The sequence below is a fragment of the Acipenser ruthenus genome, chromosome 1, assembly GCF_902713425.1.
Source record: "Acipenser ruthenus chromosome 1, fAciRut3.2 maternal haplotype, whole genome shotgun sequence".
Classification (NCBI taxonomy): Eukaryota; Metazoa; Chordata; class Actinopteri; order Acipenseriformes; family Acipenseridae; genus Acipenser; species Acipenser ruthenus.
In genome coordinates, this window is record NC_081189.1 from 50,351,382 (window position 1) to 50,370,482 (window position 19,101).

The following is a 19,101-nucleotide window of genomic DNA, read 5'->3' on the forward strand; positions in this document are numbered from 1 at the left end:
CACAATGGACCAAGAAGTGATGAAAAAGGTCAGGAATAGAATTGCCAATATTGTGCAAGAATCTGTATTGTTTCAAATGATTTTAGCAACTAGAATTATAAAATGTAATTATATATTTCACAACACCTCACAGATAACTAATTTAAAAATAACATATTGATCTTAAAAATAAGACCAATGTTTTGGTTACACACAGGGGGATTTTCAAAAATTCATAATTGATAACTCTAGTGTTAATGAACAAATTGGTATGTAGCATTGATTTTGGCATTTTAAAGCGGTTGTTATGCCTATTTTGTTATTAAATAATTGTGCTAATGTGATTTCTGAAATGATGTTGATTTACTAAATAATGTTACTATCTGAACGAGCAGTGCTTCTTGCGACTATTTTGTTTGCGTCACAATTTATCAGGAGTGAATTTGCAAAGGAGGGCTTTTAAAAAAAAGTATGTAACTCACCTTGAAACAGTATTTAAGTTCTTTGGTATTGAAAAAATAGAATAAACAAACTACAGTGTGGCTTTGCTGGGACTGGCAGCAGTTGCAGCAGCTGTAGCAGCAAATGTAAATGTAAATGTAATTTGCTGCTACTGAATGCAAGCTTGAAATTGACAGACCCCGGCTGCGACGCCGACGATACATAAAGAGGGTGTCCAGACCAGGGTTAATTTCTTAGATTTAGCAGATAACGATCTAAAAGCTCGATTGCATCTGTGTAAGGCATTTTGTCGACCTCTGTCAGACCTCGAATTGCGTACGAAAAGGGGCCGTGCCATACCCCCACATATGAAGGTGCTGGCTTGGCAGCATTGTCCTTCTATGTCTCTGGGTCATTTCAAAGGGTCACGGGTGACTTGATAAAGAGGGTTAATGATTATATCAGTATCCCACTTAATCAGGAGCAGCTACAAAATATTACAAGGGAGATTTATGACATTGCTGGATTTCCCAGAGTAATGGGAGTCATCGATTGCACACATATTGCACTCAAATCACAGCAGAACCATGCATATGTGAACAGGAAGGGTTCCAACATTCATTAAACATTGAGGTGGTTTGTGATGCATCCTATAACATCTGGAACGTATGCGTAGATTTCCCATGACTCTTACATTTTTATACAATCCGCTGTGTTTTCATTTCAGAGACTCAATACACCAGATGGCATCTTAGTAGGTCAGTATTGTAAGACTATCTAGATAATTCAATATTTATAGTTATGAAAATATTTGAGCCTTTTCTATACTTGTGGTTATGAGTTTATGGTTATTGTAACCATTTGTAACCTTATGGAAATGATATACCATTATTTTGCACTCAGTATAATGTTACTACCAAGAAATGATCAATGCAGCTGTAGCCTATCTGAACTCTGGATACGTACATTATGACAACTGATCTCTACTGTAAATTGTATTTGAACTATACAAATAAAAACCTAAGAGTAAATAATGAAATATTGGTATAGAAAACGGCATACTATTACAAAATCGTAATTTTAAAAGCTTAATACATATATAATGAAATGTTACATACATGGTATACATGTATAATATAACTAACAACTACAAACACAAATGCCACTTAAAACATTTATTTATAACTGTGAAGGATGGCTTGCAGTGGTGAGGTGTGGTGACATCACAGACCAGAAACACAGACTCAGGAAGTAGCAGGTGAGAGCTGAAACGCTACGGCGTTCAGCTTCTTTTATTAAATAATAAATCAAAAACAAAAGATTTAAACAAACACAAAACAGAAACAAAATGGCACGTTGGCCAAACAAATAAACAAATAAATAAGCATGCTGGTTTTACCACCAGCACGATACTTAGCAGTTGTTTTTAAACTTAGTTTTCTCTCTCTTCGCTCTCTCCGCTCTCATTTCTAATACCCCCTCCCCAGCAAGGATAGCTGCAGGTTCTTATACTCTGGCCGAGGGGTTAACTAGCTGTTAATTATCTTATTACCCCCTCGGCCACAGTCTGCACGCGTTTGGTAAGGATGCGTGACTGTCAGCTAGCTAAATAATCAGTAGCTGATCAGCCACGCATCCTCACAAGGTTTTTAAAATATAAAAACAATAACAAATACGCAGCGCTCTTATACGCGCTGCAAACAATAATACAAATAATAAAACAGTGCACAAATATATATATATAGGGGCGGGACACTCTGCCACAATAGCCTACAATTGTACATACTAAAATACATACAAAAGTAGATGTCAACATAAGAAAATAACCAAAAAAAGATTGCAAAATGCACATTAAAAGAGTTGTATATAATAAGCTGTGGCAAAATAGGGCCCCTGAATGAGGGTAAATGACTAGTGTTTTCTTTTTGTTTGTTTTTTTAAATGCCGTCCAATTCTTACTCACACGCAAGATAATCGTAAATCAGCATTTTATATGTGAAGTGTTCTAAATAAATGCACATTCAGGATGACAAAATGCACAATTTTAAATGACATTTTTTATTTCCATTTGGCTGCTGCTCGCTGGTGGGAGAGCCGTCTCCCTGTACGTTAGTAGTCCCATAACAGCGAATTATGCTTCCAATCATTTTTATTGATCTCGTTAACATGCATTTTGAATACCGAGTTCCCCCTATATAGTCGTTGAGACAGGAAGTGAAGTACGTGACCTGGGACAATTAAGCTTTTTAACGAGAAATTAATTCATTAACGACCTCATCGACTCAATTTCGAAGCATTATCAGATTGATGTTATTAACAAATTCCTTTTGAAAATCACTTGCTACTAAAGCTGTCGTTACTATACTGCGAGTTGTATAGAATAACACTGATGTTTGAAAATCCTCCCCAGAAGTTCTAGCTGGTTTGGTAAATATATGAATCTTGTGCATTTAATTACCAATCATATGAGGTACCTCTTTTTGTTTCTAATGTGGTTAATTTTCTACCCACATTTACAGTAGGAAATGTGAAGGCACCTCTTAAAACCAAAACTCATGCCTGATCACCAGTTCAAACTTATCGTATACTCTATATCTTCCAACAAGGGTTCACCCTCTGTTCTTATTCTTAAGGATTTAAGCGGCCTGTGACGGAACCGGGTTGCTGGCTCCTGCGCAGGTGTGTTCCTGTGAAAAATCAGCTGCGACGAGCAGTTGGAGACGCGTTGCTAAGCAACCAGCTGAGTGGCAGGCTCGCCCTGAGCTAAGATGATTGGGAGGTCTGGATTGGCTGGGGGGCGTGCCTGGGGATGCTGCGCAGAGCTCAAAAAGCAGCTGTGCTACAGCTCGGGGCTGCTGCAAAGCCATTGCTGTACAGACGGGCGCTGAGTGAGAGTGTTTCTTTACATCCAGGAGGGAAGCATCCGCTCTGCGGGAACTACTACTACGGAGCCCTTTAACTGCAAGACAGGGCCTGTGAAGGTGACTGCCCAGCCAGGACCATCGGAATGGCCCGGAGTTACTGGGAGGCCAGGACTTCAGAAACAACACAACAGAAGCAGGTCAGCTTAGGGGATGTGGATCCCAAACTAGTATAGAGAGGGTTACCCTAGAGTAGTAAGGTTCCTGGAGCAGGACGTTCCTTTTAGTGGGACTAGCGCTCATCATTTTGTGTGGCAAACTTTTATTTATTTTTAGCTTCTGTTTTGTTTTTATTTCTTTATTAAATGTGACACTAGGTCTACCATTGCTGGTAGTGTCAGCTCAGTGTTAAAATTAAATCTGCGCGCCTGAGCGGTGTATCAACACCAATGATTTGTGTCAGTATTTTCCAGTGACTACCCACACATGTAACACGTCATCCTGTCACACGGCCCTTTTTTCTTGTTTTTTTTTTTTTAATTTAGTCGTTGCCAATTTTTTTTATTATTTTCTCCCAATTTGGAATGGCCAATTATTTTTAGACTCAGCTCATCGTTATCACCCCTCCGAAGCATGTGCCATCAGCCAACCGCTTTTTTTCACACTGCGGACTCACTATGCAGCCACTCAAGAGCTACAGCGTCGGAGGACAATGCAGCTTACAGGCAAGCCCGCAGGTGCCCGGCCAGACTACAGGGGTCACTGGTGCACGGTGAGCCGAGGGCACCCTGGCCGACCGAAACCCTCCCCCCCCCGGGCGACACTCAGCCAATTGTGCGCCGCCCCATGGGAGCTCCCGTCCATGGTCGGCTGTGGAATAGCCTATACTTGAACCGGCGACATCCAGGCTATAGAGCGCATCCTGCACTCCACGTGGAGCGCCTTTACCGGATGCGCCACTTGGGAGCCCCGTCACACGGCCGTTTTGATACCACTGACCATTCAATTCTGATTGAACGTCTTGAGAATTTGTTGGATTTTTGGGTAGTGTCTTGTCATGGTTTAAATCCTATCTTTCAAATATGTTTCAATATGTTAGAATTGATGAAGCTTTCTCTGCTTTATTAGAAGTTAAATGTGGCATCCCACAAGGTTCTGTTCTTGGGCCAATTTTGTTCTCCCTCTATATACTGCCTTTGAGTGCTCTTATCTGTAGAAATGAAGCCAATTTTCATTTATTATATTTATATTATATTATATTTATCCCTGTAACAGGGGAGATCTGGACTGACTATCTGGCACATGCATGGTACTGCAGGAAGAGGGCAGCAGTCTCGTAGGATCTGCCTGTCAGTCATGGCGATGACACGGAGAGGTGGGGGAAGAGGGTGTGTGGGCTTTCCCTCTCCCTGAGAGGCTGAGAGGCGGGTCTTGGGAGATTGCACAGCCCATAAGAACTGTGCTTGGTTGTGCATTCGGGTGGCCGTGTTTGGGAATATACAGTGACGCTGACAGAAGACGTCAGTGTAAAACAAGGACCAGGCAAGCCTGGCTGGAGGAGTCTTAAAATAATTTAAAGGAAAACAGAAGAAATAATTACGTACCCGAGGGGATTAGCTGTACGGGGAACTCTGGCCACCCCAGTGTATAGGGTAACTGAGCGTAGGTCGGAGGCCCGTTCTGACCGGCTTAGCAGCAGTAGGGGCACTGCGTAAGCAGCACTTTGTTTGTAGTTTTATTACTGTGTTTTATTTTCCCTTTTTCTTTCGCCTTTTGTTTTCATTATTATTTTTGAGCACTTGTACAATGCCTATAGAAAGTCTACACCCCCTTAAACTTTTTTTCACATTTTGTTATGTCAGTGCCTCAGAGTTTCATGCATTTAAATGAGGATTTTTTTCCACTTATCTACACACCATACTCCACACTGTTAAGGGGAAAAATTATATATTAAAAATACAAAACTGAAAGATCATAATTGGATAAGTCTCCACCCCCCTGATTTAATACTTGGTGGAAGCACCTTTGGCAACAATTACAGATGTGAGTCTGTTGGCATAGGTCTCTACCAACTTTGCACACCTAGATTTGGCAATATTTAACCATTCTTCTTTACAAAACTGTTCCTTGGGGAGCGTTGATGGACAGCAATCTTCAAGTCATGCCACAAATTTTCGATTGGATTTAGGTCGGGGCTCTGACTGGGCCACTCAAGGACATTTACCTTTTTGTTCCTTAGCCACTCCAGTGTAGCTTTGGCTGTGTGCTTTGGGTCGTTGTCATACTGAAAGGTGAATTTCCATCCCAGTTTCAGCTTTCTTGCAGAGGGCAGCAGGTTTTCCTCAAGGACTTCTCTGTACTTTGCTCCATTCATTTTCCCTTCTATCCTAACAAGTTCCCCAGTCCCTGCCGATGAGAAACATCCCCATAACATGATGCTGCCACCACCATGATTCACAGTAGGGATGGTGTTCTTTGGGTGATGCGCTGTGTTGGGTTTGTGCCAGACCATAAAACTTTTTGCCACATGGCTGCAGAATCTCCTGAGTGTCTTTTTGCATACTTCAAAACGGGATTCAAGGTGGGCTTTCTTGAGTAATGGCTTCCTTCTTGCCACCCTACCATACAGGCCAGATTTGTGGAGTGCTTGGGATATTGTTGTCACATGCACACTTTGACCATAAAAGCCTGTAGCTCTTGCAAAGTTGCCATTGGCCTCTTGTTAGCCTCTCTGATCAGTCTCCTTCTTGCTTGGTCATCCAGTTTGGAGGGACGGCCTAATCTAGGCAGGGTCTTGGTGGTGCCATACACCTTCCACTTCTTAATAATCGTCTTGACCGTGCTCCAAGGGATATTCAAGGCCTTTGATATTTTTTTATACCCATCCCTTGATCTGTGCCTTTCAACAACTTTGTCCCGGAGTTTTTTTGAAAGACTTGGTGCTTAAGGTTGAGTCTTTGCTTTGAAATGCACTACCAAGCAGAGGGAACCTACAGGAACTGCTGAATTTATCTTAAAATCATGTGTATCACTACAATTTAACACAGGTGGAGGCCACTTAACTTGGTGTGTGATTTTGAAGGTGATTGGTTACACCTGAGCTAATTTAGGATTGATATTACAAGGCGGGTGTACACTTATCCAACCAAGCTATTTCAGTTTTTATTTTTAATTAATTTTCTACAAATTTCTCGAATATTTTTTTCACTTGGAAGTTGTGGGGTAGGATGTGTAGATAAAGGAAAATATATATATATATATATATATATATATATATTTTAATGCATTTTAATTTCAGGGTATAAGGCAACAAAAGGTGAACATTTTGAAAGGGGGTGTAGGCTTTTTATAGGCACTGTATGTACACTGGACTGTATACCAGTATTGGTAACCACGTGGTCCTTGTTTACTGTTGCCAGTATTCAGGCCATACTGTTGAGGATGCAACATTGAAAATGGATAACTGCAAAGCATACGACATGGTTTATTTAGAATTCCAGAAAGCTTTTGACAAAGTCCTGCATAAAAGATTAATTCTCAAACTGAACGCAGTAGGGATTCAAGGAAATGCATGCACATGGATTAGGGAGTGGTTAACAGGTAGAAAACAGAAAGTACTGATTAGAGGAGAAACCTCAAAATGGAGTGAGGTAACCAGTGGTGCACCACAGGGATCAGTATTAGGTCCTCTGCTATTCCTAATCTACATTAATGATTTAGATTCTGGTATAGTAAGCAAACTCGTTAGATTTGCAGACGACACAAAAATAGGAGGAGTGGCAAACACTGTTGAAGCAGCAAAGGTCATTCAAAATGATCTAGACAGCATTCAGAACTGGGCAGACACATGGCAAATGAAATTTAATAGAGAAAAGTGTAAAGTATTGCATGCGGGCAATAAACATGTGCATTATAAATATCATATGGGAGATAGTGAAACTGAATAAGGGAACTATGAGATTCTGGGATCAATAACAACCAAACGAGCAAGATGGGCTGAATGGCCTCCTCTCGTTTGTAAACTTTCTTATGTTCAAATGTATAAACTCTAAAGAAGTGGTAAAACCTTTAATAATATGCTAGACGTATATACGTTCACGTGACAAATGTCACCAAACGCATATTTTTGTATTAATTAATTTTTGTCATTTATCATCAACAGTTCGTCGTGTATGAGACTGCTCCAGTGCCACAGAAGGGCGGATATTATAAAAAGGAAGGGGTTTGGCAATTGCCTCCAAGTAGCTTTTCTAATTGGTGCAACAGAAAGATTGACACGGGGAGATGAGGGGGAGATGGGCTATTCTCGGTTGATCTGGCTCTTCATTGGTGCAGTGTGTGTGTTTATGCCTGTAATAGGCGTGGTATGGTATCAATTCCACGGTGGGGTAGTAACGTTAATGACAAGCGTTTTTTATATTTAAAATCTCTAAACAAAGGAAGCCGCGTTTGGAAGTATTTTGAGGAACCGGACGAGAAAACTGCTGTATGTAAATAATTATGCCAAACAAAACTGCTGTTCCACAAAAATACAAGTTCAATGCTTCACAGTTTGAAATGAAAACATTCAGAATTGTTGTGGCTGGAGCTACTGCTGGCAATAAAAAGCAAACATCCATAACAACATTTGCTATAGATTTGTCTGAACAGGGCATGATCACGTTATCCCCTCTGAGGACAGTGCGTGTGAATTGTGAATGCAGCAGTTTTTAAGTAGATGTAAGATTATCCCAATACTGTGCCGACCCATAAAACAATAACAGCGAGGCTGGAAAAACTTAAAGAAAATCGTGCTGCAGCTGTTCATACAAAACTTTCAAAGGGAGAAAAAGTTGCAATTACTACAGACTCGTGGACCCCATTCCCCAATCTTCAAGGTGGAAGGCTTTTTTAACTTGAAATTGTTCTGTAAGCTTTTGAACCGAACGGTCGTTTATGTTTAGTACAATTTTTATTTGTATGTTGGAACTACTGCACTAAAGTGAAAGACCTCTGAGACACACTTCAAAACAGGTAGGCTAGGCATTTCTTTACAATTTAATGTAAAGTTGTGTGGATACATGAATTTGAATACTTTACGTTACTTAGTAGTACTTGACCATATACAATTAACTGCACAAGAAGGCAAACAACATATTAATTGCTTAATATATTACTTGATTGTGTGTTAGTTTGGCATTTAATAGGACTTGTGGCAATGTTTGGGAGGTTTATGTACACTAGTACAGTATGTAGAGGAGAGTGGCGTTTGATTTGAGTACTCGGAAATTGTAATGCTACCCGTCTCGAGCAACAATATCAAAAATCCCACCGCTACTATCAAAGACCGCAAACTTTTAAATCTCAAAGGCAGACTTTTTAATATCAGTCACAGTGCTCTTTAAAATTCCAAAATATTGTGCTATTTTATCCCTGGTAATTACCTTTTCCAGAAGTGAAAGTATATTCAATTGTAAGCACAACTCGTTTTCGCTTTCCTGTAGCCATTTTGCATTAGCGCTGTACAGTGGGTGATGTTGGTCTCTTTTTAATTTAATTTTTTTTAAAACCTTATAATTTTGGGCAAAGTTACTTAAAAAATAAAAATAAAAACTACAAAAAATATGTAATAAGTTCCTGTTTTGTTGTTGTTCAATGAACCTGTAAGAAACACATTCTAAAAACATACAATCCGAAAATGTGTTCAATATGTATATAGTATATAGTTATTAAAATACTAACCAGTGCTGTCAGTATCAGCATGTAATATACAAAGTGTGTGTGTGTAGATATGGTTTAAAAGCTGACACTGCAAAGCTTTTAAACGTTCATACAAATTTACCAAAAGCACATCGGTTTGGTGCAGAAATTCAGTACATGAGAGCAAACCCCCACCCCCCCAAAAAAAACATGTTAAGTATAGGGGGAAAAAGGGAACTTTTACTAAAAAATGAGTATCTAGATCTCAGAAACCGCACAAGGTGGCGTCATGAAACTCTCCATGCTTTCACAACATTGCAAGTTAATGGAACAGACAAATCTATGGGCAATTCTGACATTGATGGCAGCAGTGTGGAGTAGTGGTTAGGGCTCTGGACTCTTGACCAGAGGGTTGTGGGTTCAATCCCAGGTGGTGGACACTGCTGCTGTACCCTTGAGCAAAGTACTTTACCTAGATTGCTCCAGTAAAAACACAACTGTTTAAATGGGTAATTGTATGTAAAAAATAATGTAATTGTATGTAAAAAATAATGTGATATCTTGTAACAATTGTAAGTCGCCCTGGATAAGGGCGTCTGCTAAGAAATAAATAATAATAATAATAATAACAATTGAGCACCCAACTCAACCCTAACTATAGTGGCATATATATATATATATATATATATATATATATATATATATATATATATATATATATACACACATACACTTTAGCTGTTAAAAAGGCTGAAGTTGAAGAAGAAGAATTACTATGTGTCATTAGAATCAAAAGAAGAAATTGAAGAGCTCGTAAAGAGTGGAAAATGAATTTGTGCGATGCCTAAATTATTGGATTTAAACAATGGATGTGATGAAGGAATGGATAGTTACTATTGAAGAAGAGACAAGGGAGCAGCACAAGAACACAGTAAGTTAAATTCTTTAGATTTCTAGCAATTGTAAAGGGTTATCTATTTCTCCCCTGATATATATACACCAGGGCTTCTCAAACCCGGTCTTGGGGACCCCCTGTGGCTGCTGGTTTTCATTCCAACCGAGCTCTCAATTACTTAACTAGACCCTTTTGGACTGATAATTTGCTTAATTACACCTTTTTTACTTCTTTTCAGCTCTTGAACAGTTGCATATTTCAAGTTAGCTATAACATTTGATAAGTAACTTGAACTGCAACTGTTTAAGAGCTGAAAACAAGTAAAACGGTCTAATTAAGCAAATTATTAGTTCAATTAAGGTGTTGCAACTTGTTTTAAGCGACTGACTTTGTGGAAAACCCGTACTGGGAGGGCAGTACACAGAGATCGGGAGGATGGAAGCAGCGCCACCAGTGCATCGGCAATCACTAGGGTAAAACAAAACCCACCAAACAATTAAACACCCCAAACTGACAATTGAGAAATTTAATGGTGAAACAAGCCTTTGGCAAAATTTCTGGAGTCAGTATGAAACGTCAATTCACCACAATGACAGTTTGTGTAAAACTGACAAATTTAATTATCTCACATCATAGTTGAGCGGAGCAGCGGCAAGTGCAGTTGCTAGATTGACATTGTCTGAAGAATACTTCTCAATAGGTTTGGGTGGAAGGACTTAGTGATTAATGCCCATATGAACAAACTGCTGAATCTGACTCCAGTAAAGAAATCCAGTGAGGTAGCAGCTTTACGTCGGCTATTTGATCAATGAGAAATTCAAGTGCACAGTTTAGATTCCATGGGAGTGGTAGCAGATACGTACGGAAGTCTGTTGTGCCCTATATTAATGAAAAACATCCCTGAAGTGTCGCACTGGATTTTAGTCGTCAGCGAGACACAGATGATGTGTGGAATGTAAGAGATCTGATGAGATTCATTCGGAAGGAGGTAGAGAGCAGAGAGAGCTGTAAACCTGACAAAAGCTGAAGACTCGCCTAAAGAAACACAAGTGAGCAGCAAACCGGTTCAGAAGTACTATGAGCAGAGAGCAAAGCGACCCATCACAGCGTCAGCAGCAGCATTGCACACCGCCAGCCCGAAAGACAGTGCAAACTGCATTTTCTGTGATAAACCAGACCACAAGTCCAAGGACTGCTCAGTGCTCACCGTGGAAGCTAGACGAGAAAAACTGAAGAAGCAAGGAAGGTGCTTTGTGTGTTTGGGATCGAGACACATTGCGAAATTTTGCAGAACGAAAGGAGTGAAGTGTGCGGGAGGAGACACTACAAGACGGTCTGCAATCAAACCAAAGAACTGAGTTTAGATTTGCAAGAAGCTCCAACCGATACTGTCGCTTCATCCGTATCACCAGGCAATACAGGGCAGAAGGCAGTGCTGCTACAGACAGCAACATCTGCAGCAAGGATCTGCAAACCGACAGTTAGTTTGCTGTCTACTGGATGGAGGAAGCCAGCAAAGCTTCAAACGCGAAGATATTTCCCCGAGCACTGAAGCTACCAGTTGTAGCAGAAGAAACTCAATTTACACACATTCGGCTCAGACACACTGAAAAGGATAAAGTATAAAAGAGAGAGAATCCCTTGGGATAGCCTCGGATCGAGACACCGCATCGAAAGCAGATGAAGACGCTTTACAAGCATTCCAGTGATCACAAAAATATAAAAAGAACAGATATGAAGTTTGATTACCATGGCGAAATGAGTCCAGAACTACCATCTAACTACAGGATAACAAAGAAGCGACTCGATCAGCTGGAGGGAAGATTCAGAACAAATATAATGCTGTACAACCAATATAATGATGTCATCCAGGAATACCTGAACAGGGTATAGTAGAGGAAGTCGTGACAACAACCAAACCAAGCGTAAGCTCACACGATACAATCAACTACTTACCACACCATGCCGTCATCAGGGAAAACAAAAGTAGTACTAAGTTGAGGGTGGTCTTTGACGCATCTTCACATGAAGAAGGAAGCCCCTCGCTGAATGATTGCTTGTTGACAGATTTGAACCCTGACCTACTGAGCATTCTAATTAGATTCCGAGAACACAATGTTTCATTTATCGGGCATTACAAAAGCATTCCTACAATTTTCACTTGCAGAGAGAGACAGAGATGCTGTGAGATTTCTCTGGAGAAATAGGTTTCCCAAACCAAACAAAGAAACTGATCTGCGCACAATGAGAATGACTAGAGTTCTGTTTGGAGCATCATCAAGTCTGTTTCTGTTAGCAGCTACAATCAAACATAATTTAAAACAGAACAAAGACACAAACCCTGAAGTCGAGCACATGCTAAGCGAAACACTTTATGTTGACAATTTCATAATTGGAGCTGACAGTGTAGACACTGCTTACCATATATCTACTACAGCGAAGGAAATACTGCTGACCGCAGGAATGTCTCTATGCAAGTGGATAACAAACTCGAGGGAGTTACAGGAACGATGGCAGGACAATGCAATAAACAAACCTGCAGAGATTAAAAACCATGAAATGCTGTTAAAAGTGCTGGGACTGACGATTTCATATTTGAGTTGCAAAACTTGTTAGAATTCCTAAAGTGCCGGCGGAATATGAAAAGAAGTGTGTTACAAACAGCAGCACGGATATTCGACCCCATTGGCTTTCTAGCACCATTTACCATGCGTGTGAAATGCCTTTTCCAAGAAGTATGGGAACAAGGCATTGGCTGGGATGAGGAGCTACCCACTGATTTATCCAGAAAGTGGGACCAATGGTGTTCCGAACTGCCAGAGTTGCAAAGCCTCTTAGTACTGTGAAAATATAACATAGGAGAAAATGCGGGAAGTAATTGTAGTGGGGTTTCTTGAAAAGACTCGACACAAGACAGCCTGGAGCAGTGATCTTATAAGCTTTAATACGATGTGCAAAGGAAGCCAGCAAATGCATTCAAAATACAATTCTGACTTGACTATCAGCAGAATACAGAGAGATTTATACGTACATTGACGTCATATAGGATGAACAGTGACTTTCCTTAAAAGGAGTTGTTTTTCATAGTTTTTGTCGTTACCCAGTATTGTCAGTGTATGTTCATTCCTGCACGTATTCGTGCGGTTTAGGCCTCGTTCTTTATTCTAGTTTCTGTTGTCTAACCTTTTGCTGCCGAAGCATGCCATGATTTTGCAGAAGTAGAAACACATCTTACAGACACATTGAAGCGGAACTGCTCCCTGAGTCCTAAGCCAAAGCAATATTCTATATATGAAATAAAATGAAAACTTATAAGCAAATACTTTAAAAAAACACATATTTATACACAAACATCATGGGCCTCACATCTTCTTGTTCAATATCCAGTCGTTGAGGTGATAACCCTGTTAGCTCACACCTTAACCGCACATAGAAATTGTGCAAAACAATGGAAAACATTTCTTGCGAACAGAGTAATAGAAATAAAAAATCTGACAGAACCGGAAAACTGGACACACTGTAGCGGAAGGGAAAATCCAGCAGACATACCAATGAGAGGGCAGGGAATTGACAATTTAAAAGAAAACACGTTCTGGTGAAGGGACCGTTGTGGCTGGGTTTACCTGAAGAGGAATGGCCACAACATCAGTCAAAGATGGAAGAGGTGTTGGAAAGTGCTGAAATTATCACACAAAACCAAATCACAGTACAGACAAACTTCAATGTAGAGAAGTCGCCTACAGCAATATTGGAATTGAAAAACACAGTACTGCGTGTAACTGCTTGGGTAAATAGGTTTATACACAACACACAAAACAAAGTTGTGAAGAAACAAGAGAATTATCCACGGAGGAAATCTGCGCAGCAGAAAGATATTGGATAAAGACGATACAAGAACAAAACTTTAAGATAACACAGTTTGAAAATGGACATTCTTTAGACCGTCAATCAAAAATTAAAGATCTCAATCCCTTTCTGGATGAACATGGACTGTTGTGTGTAGGTGGACGTTTACAAAGAGCAAACCTGAGCTATAAACACATATTTTCTGAGTTGCAGATTCAGCACCAGCATGAACAAGTGATGCATTTGGGTCTACAAGACACTCCGACGCAAGTAAGAGAAAGACTGTGGGTAATAAGGGGAAGGCAGTTAACTAAATAAATTGTACAAAACTGTTTGGTAGGTCAAAGATTTAGAGCCAAACCAGGAAAACAAATAACTGCACCTTTACCAAGAGACCGAATAGTTGAATCACCACTGTTTGAAGTAACAAGAATACTTTCTGGAACAGAGAGTATTTATTGGAGCTATGATCAGCTCATCATAGTGCTCAGAGCAACCTACGGAACTGAAGATAGGAGATTTAATACTGATCAGTGAAGACAATATACCAAAACAGATGTGGAAACTTGGAAGGATAGAATAACTGTTTTGGGGAAGAGACGGAAGCATTCGTTCTTGTTCATTGCATCTGCCTTCAAAAGCTGTGTTGAGAAGACGAATTCAATTGTTATACCCTCTGGAAATTTAAATTGCTGAACTGTAAAGGTTCATCGGGCTGGAGGATGTTGCAACTTGTTTTAAGTTAGTTATTTGTAACGTGTCAGGGAAGTGATGCGCGCGCAATGACGCACTAAGGTGCTCGCACACGAGAGCAGTGAAAAAATAAAGTCAACAAAAAAAAATGACACTTTCCTGAGGAGAAGTTATTAAACTAGTTTCTGATAGCGAAAATTATTAGAATGTAAATAATAGGAAAGTAAAAGACAGTTGAATCAAAGAAGCTTTATTTAGTAAAAGTATAGAATATAAAGGTCTAGTTATGTAATTGAGAGCTCAGTTGGAATGAAAACCCAGGACCGAGTTTGAGATCCCCTGGTATACACCAATAACTACTTTAAATGAAATACTTGAAAAAAAAATCTTAAATAAATTAACATTTTTAAAGTTAATGCTACAAAATCATTAATATAAGAGCTGAATTTCTCATTACAAAAATGCCTTATATCAAAACTAAATAGACCCTGTTTTTATGTGGGTTTGTGAAAATAGGAATGTGCTATATTTAGCAGTTAATATTCATGTTAAACTGATGGTTGTCATAGTATTTATAGCTGCATGACAAGTGCAATGTGGGGAATTTATTTATTTATGTTACTGTTTTTATGTAGGTGTTTCATAAGACGAAAGAGACCAGGTTGGACAAAGCTATGCATTACTCTCATCTGGAGAACAACCTGAAAAAGTAGAAAGTTTGAAAACTGCACCCACACTCCATGCTGTTCAGGATGGGATGGTAAGTATGCAGTATCCAGTCACTTAGATGCATAAAATAAAATAAAATAAAATAAGTGGTGCAAATGTCATGTTTACAAACACTTTTTACAAGTGAAAGAGAACAATCATTTTGTTTCAGCCAAAAGATATGGAAATATCTGCAGTTTATTTTTTTAGCTGGTAAAATTAACCCTGCAAGCTGAATGTGGTTCCCTGCATATGCGAGATACATTTCAAAAAGTACAATTAATAGCTCTAGTATAGGGGTCACAAAACCAAAACACTACACAATCTGAGTATACTATAGGAATATTAAGGATTTTTGTAAGGGTTATTGGTACACTAACTTGTTGCTAAAGGCAACATATAGGTTTAAATTCATAAAATGGCATGATTATAGTGTCCACATATTTAATCAGAAAATTAATACTATGTATTCTCCCATATTATAAGCACAACAGCTTGATCCACATTAGCCTTGTCAAAATAATAAACTCCTTCCATGATCAACAAAGAAATTAGGCTTCATAAAATGTGCAGGGAAGTAATCTAATTCAGATTATCAGAATACTCTTTCTCATTACCATTGATTGGTACTGAAAAAACATGTCGACTAAAAATCTCTCCTTGGAATGAAAAGGTTTTTAATGTACAGGTGTTGAAAATAATTTTCATATATAGTACATACATACAGGGTTTACCTTTTGTGGGGCCCATGCAAAGGTTCAGTTTGGGACCCCTACACTTTACTAGACAACCATACTTGAGTTTACCACTGGCCCTGCTCGGGCCCCTGACCAGCTTGAGGCCCTGAGCGCTAACTCTGCATACATTTCCCAAGTGGTAATAATATCACCATGAATTCAAACATTTAAAAGATAGGAGGGCATGCTAACTTGTGTCTACATCTGTACAGAGCGAAGTTATTTTCTCTAATGCATGTGTAATTTCTTAATTTAGGTTCAGATTGGAGAGAATTCTGAGAAGTCTGGTAGGCAAGAGTTGTCCAACCACTAACACCATGGTTAGACAACATTTAACTCCCCCCTCAGTCTCAATGTCCTGGAAGAGGGGGAAGCAAGTTGCTTCTGGGGGGTGGCCATGGTGGAATTTCTGGCACCCCCCAATTCTTCGTGGCCGGCAGCTCCCTCTTCCGGGGCTCCCTCCACACTCTATCCTGCCGCGAAAGTGCGGCTGGGGGAGCTGGTCTCCTGACCTTCCCCCTCCTCTTCACGGCCAGCAGTTCCCCTCCGTGGGGCTCTGACCACACAATCTCCTGCCGCGAAAGTGCGGCTGGGGAAGCTGGTCTCCTGACCTCCCCCCCTTCTTCAAGGCCGGCAGTTCCCCTCCGTGGGGCTCCGACCACATGATCTCCGGCCGCGAAAGTGCGGCTGGGGGAGCTGGTCTCCGGACCTCTCCCCCTTTCTTCGGCTGTCCGTTCCCCTCCGTGGGGCTCCGGCCATAGTGTAGTGACCCCAGGCGAAGCAGGATCCCTGGCGACCCCAGGCGAAGCAGGATCCCTGGCGACCCCAGGCGACGGCAGCGGACCCTCGGGAGGCAACGGCAGCGGACCCTCGGGAGGCGACGGCAGCGGCAGCGGACCCTCGGGAGGTGAACTCGGGAGGGGAGCCCCTGGCCATGGAGGCGGCAGCGGGAGCTCCACTTCTCCCTCGTACCCTGTAGCTGGTGGCTCTCCAGGCGATGTGGAGCAACAGGCAGCCCCAGGCGATGCGGAGCAACAGGCAGCCCCAGGCGATGCGAGGCAGGCATCCTTGGGCGGTGCGAGGCAGGGCAGGAGCAGTCCTTCCCATGACGGTGGAGGTAGAACCAGCAGTTATTCACCCTCTGCTGGTGGAGGTGGGAGGGGCAAGCAGTCCTCCCACGGCGGCTGAGGCGGAACCAGCAGGCATTCACCCTCTGCTGGTGGAGGTGGGAGGGGCAAGCAGTCCTCCCACGGCGGTGGAGGCGGAACCAGCAGGCATTCACCCTCTGCTGGTGGAGGTGGCGGAGGCAGAGGCAGCTCTTGCTGCTCTGCTCCTGGTGATGGTGGAGACAGAAGCAGCTCCTGCTGCTCTGCTCCTGGTGGTGGTGGAGACAGAGGCAGCTCCTGCTGCTCTGCTCCTGGTGGTGGTGGAGACAGAGGCAGCTCCTGCTGCTCTGCTCCTGACGGTGGTGGTGGAGACAGAGGCAGCTCCTGCTGCTCTGCTCCTGGTGGTGGTGGAGGCAGAGGCAGCTCCTGCTGCTCTGCTCCTAGTGGAGGAAGCGGTGGAGGTGGCGGAGGCAGAGGCAACTCCTGCTGCTCTGCTCCTAGTGACGGAAGTGGTGGAGGTGGGAGCAGCGTGTAGTCTCCTGGCGATGGAGGTGGGAGCAGCGTGTAGTCTCCTGACGTTGCAGGGGACTGGTGCGGCTCTGCCTCTCTTGCAGGGGACTGGTGCGGCTCTGCCTCTCTTGCAGGGGACTGTGGTGGAGGCAGTGGCGATGGGGTGGATGCTGGCCACTCAGAGGGAGGCTGTGGCGGTGCTGGCTCCCTCTGCTGTGGCGGCTGGGCTGGTGTGTGCCGTGCTCCCTTCAGCAGCATAAACAGAGGCTGCTGGGGAACACCAGCATCCTGCCCTTCTCCCCCCCCAGAAAAATTCAGGGGGTTGAGCCTGTAACTCCTCCCCTTCTGGCTCTTGGGACTGCAGCTTGGGTCCTAGGGCTGTGGAAGCCCCGACTTCCCTCTCTTCGGGCCGTGGACGCACCGACTCCTCCCTTTTGGGCTGTGGACGCACCGACTCCTCCCTTTTTGGCTGTGGACGCACCGACTCCTCCCTTTTGGGCTGTGGACGCACCGACTCCCCCCTCTTGGGCTTAGGACTTTCGGGCTCCTCCCACTCAGGCGTAGGACGTTCGGGCTCCTCCCACTCAGGCGCAGGACGTTCGGGCTCCTCCCACTCAGGCGCAGGGTGCTCGGGCTCCCCCCTTCTGGGCGCTGGGTGCTCGGGCTCCCCCCTTCCGGGCGCTGTAGCCTGTTGCTTCGCCTTCTTGGCACCGCCCCTCCTTCCCTTCTTCGGGACCAGCAGTTCCACCTCCTGCCATGGAGGGGGTTGGTCTGGTGGTTTGTGCCCGACCTTGCCGACAGCAAAGCACCACTCCTCCCCTTTGAGGCAGGTGAGGCAGGTTTCCTGATCCACCTGCGGCGATGGTATGGCCTTCAGGTGGATCCACTCCTCCGCAGTCTCCACCTCACCTCGATCAAAGGCCTGCACAAAGAGGGGGTCTTCATATGGGCACACCTCAGGGAGATGCCCATACTCCAGGCAGGCAAGGCACCATGTAGGCCCTCCTTCCTTTAACTCCCTCTGATGCGCATGCCACCTCTCCATGTAGGCATCCACTTTATCCATTTTCTTTTTTTCAAACACAACACACAAAAAACACTTTGAAAAAAACAAAAAAAAAGTCCTTTCCTTTCCTGGCTGTGGAGGCGTTGTTTGTCCCACGCTGAACACCATATGTGACAGTCTGGCTCGCAGTGGTGATGTGTGATGACGTCACGGACCAGGAAGTAACTCAAACCAAAACAGTGGATGGGCGGGTGAAGCTGAACGCAATTGCGTTCAGTGTATTTATTAATAAACAAACAAAAGATTTAAACAAAACAACAAAACACAAAACAAAAGGGCACGAGGGCCAAACGAATCAACAAACAAACAAGTAAGTGTCGTGCTGGAGAATCCAGCACGTTTTAGCAATTGTTTTTTTAAATGTGCTCTCTCGCTCTCTCCGCTCCCCGTACTCTCCTCTGTACACCCAACCACAAGTGCAGAGAGCTGCAGGTTTATATACTCTGGCCGAGGGATTAACTAGTTGGTAATTATCTTATTATCCCTCGGCCAGAGTCTGCACGCGTTTGGTAAGGATGCATGACTGTCAGCTAGTTAAATAATCAGTAGCTGATCAGCCATGCATCCTCACAGGGTTTTT

The 19,101-nt window shown here is 42.6% G+C and overlaps 1 protein-coding gene across 13 annotated transcripts in view; it reads right to left on the minus strand.

Annotated features, from left to right (window-relative positions):
• adgrl3.1 (adhesion G protein-coupled receptor L3.1) overlaps positions 1-19,101 on the minus strand; it is a 450,501-nt gene that overhangs the window by 127,798 nt on the left and 303,602 nt on the right. The gene's annotated exons all lie outside the window — the stretch shown is intronic.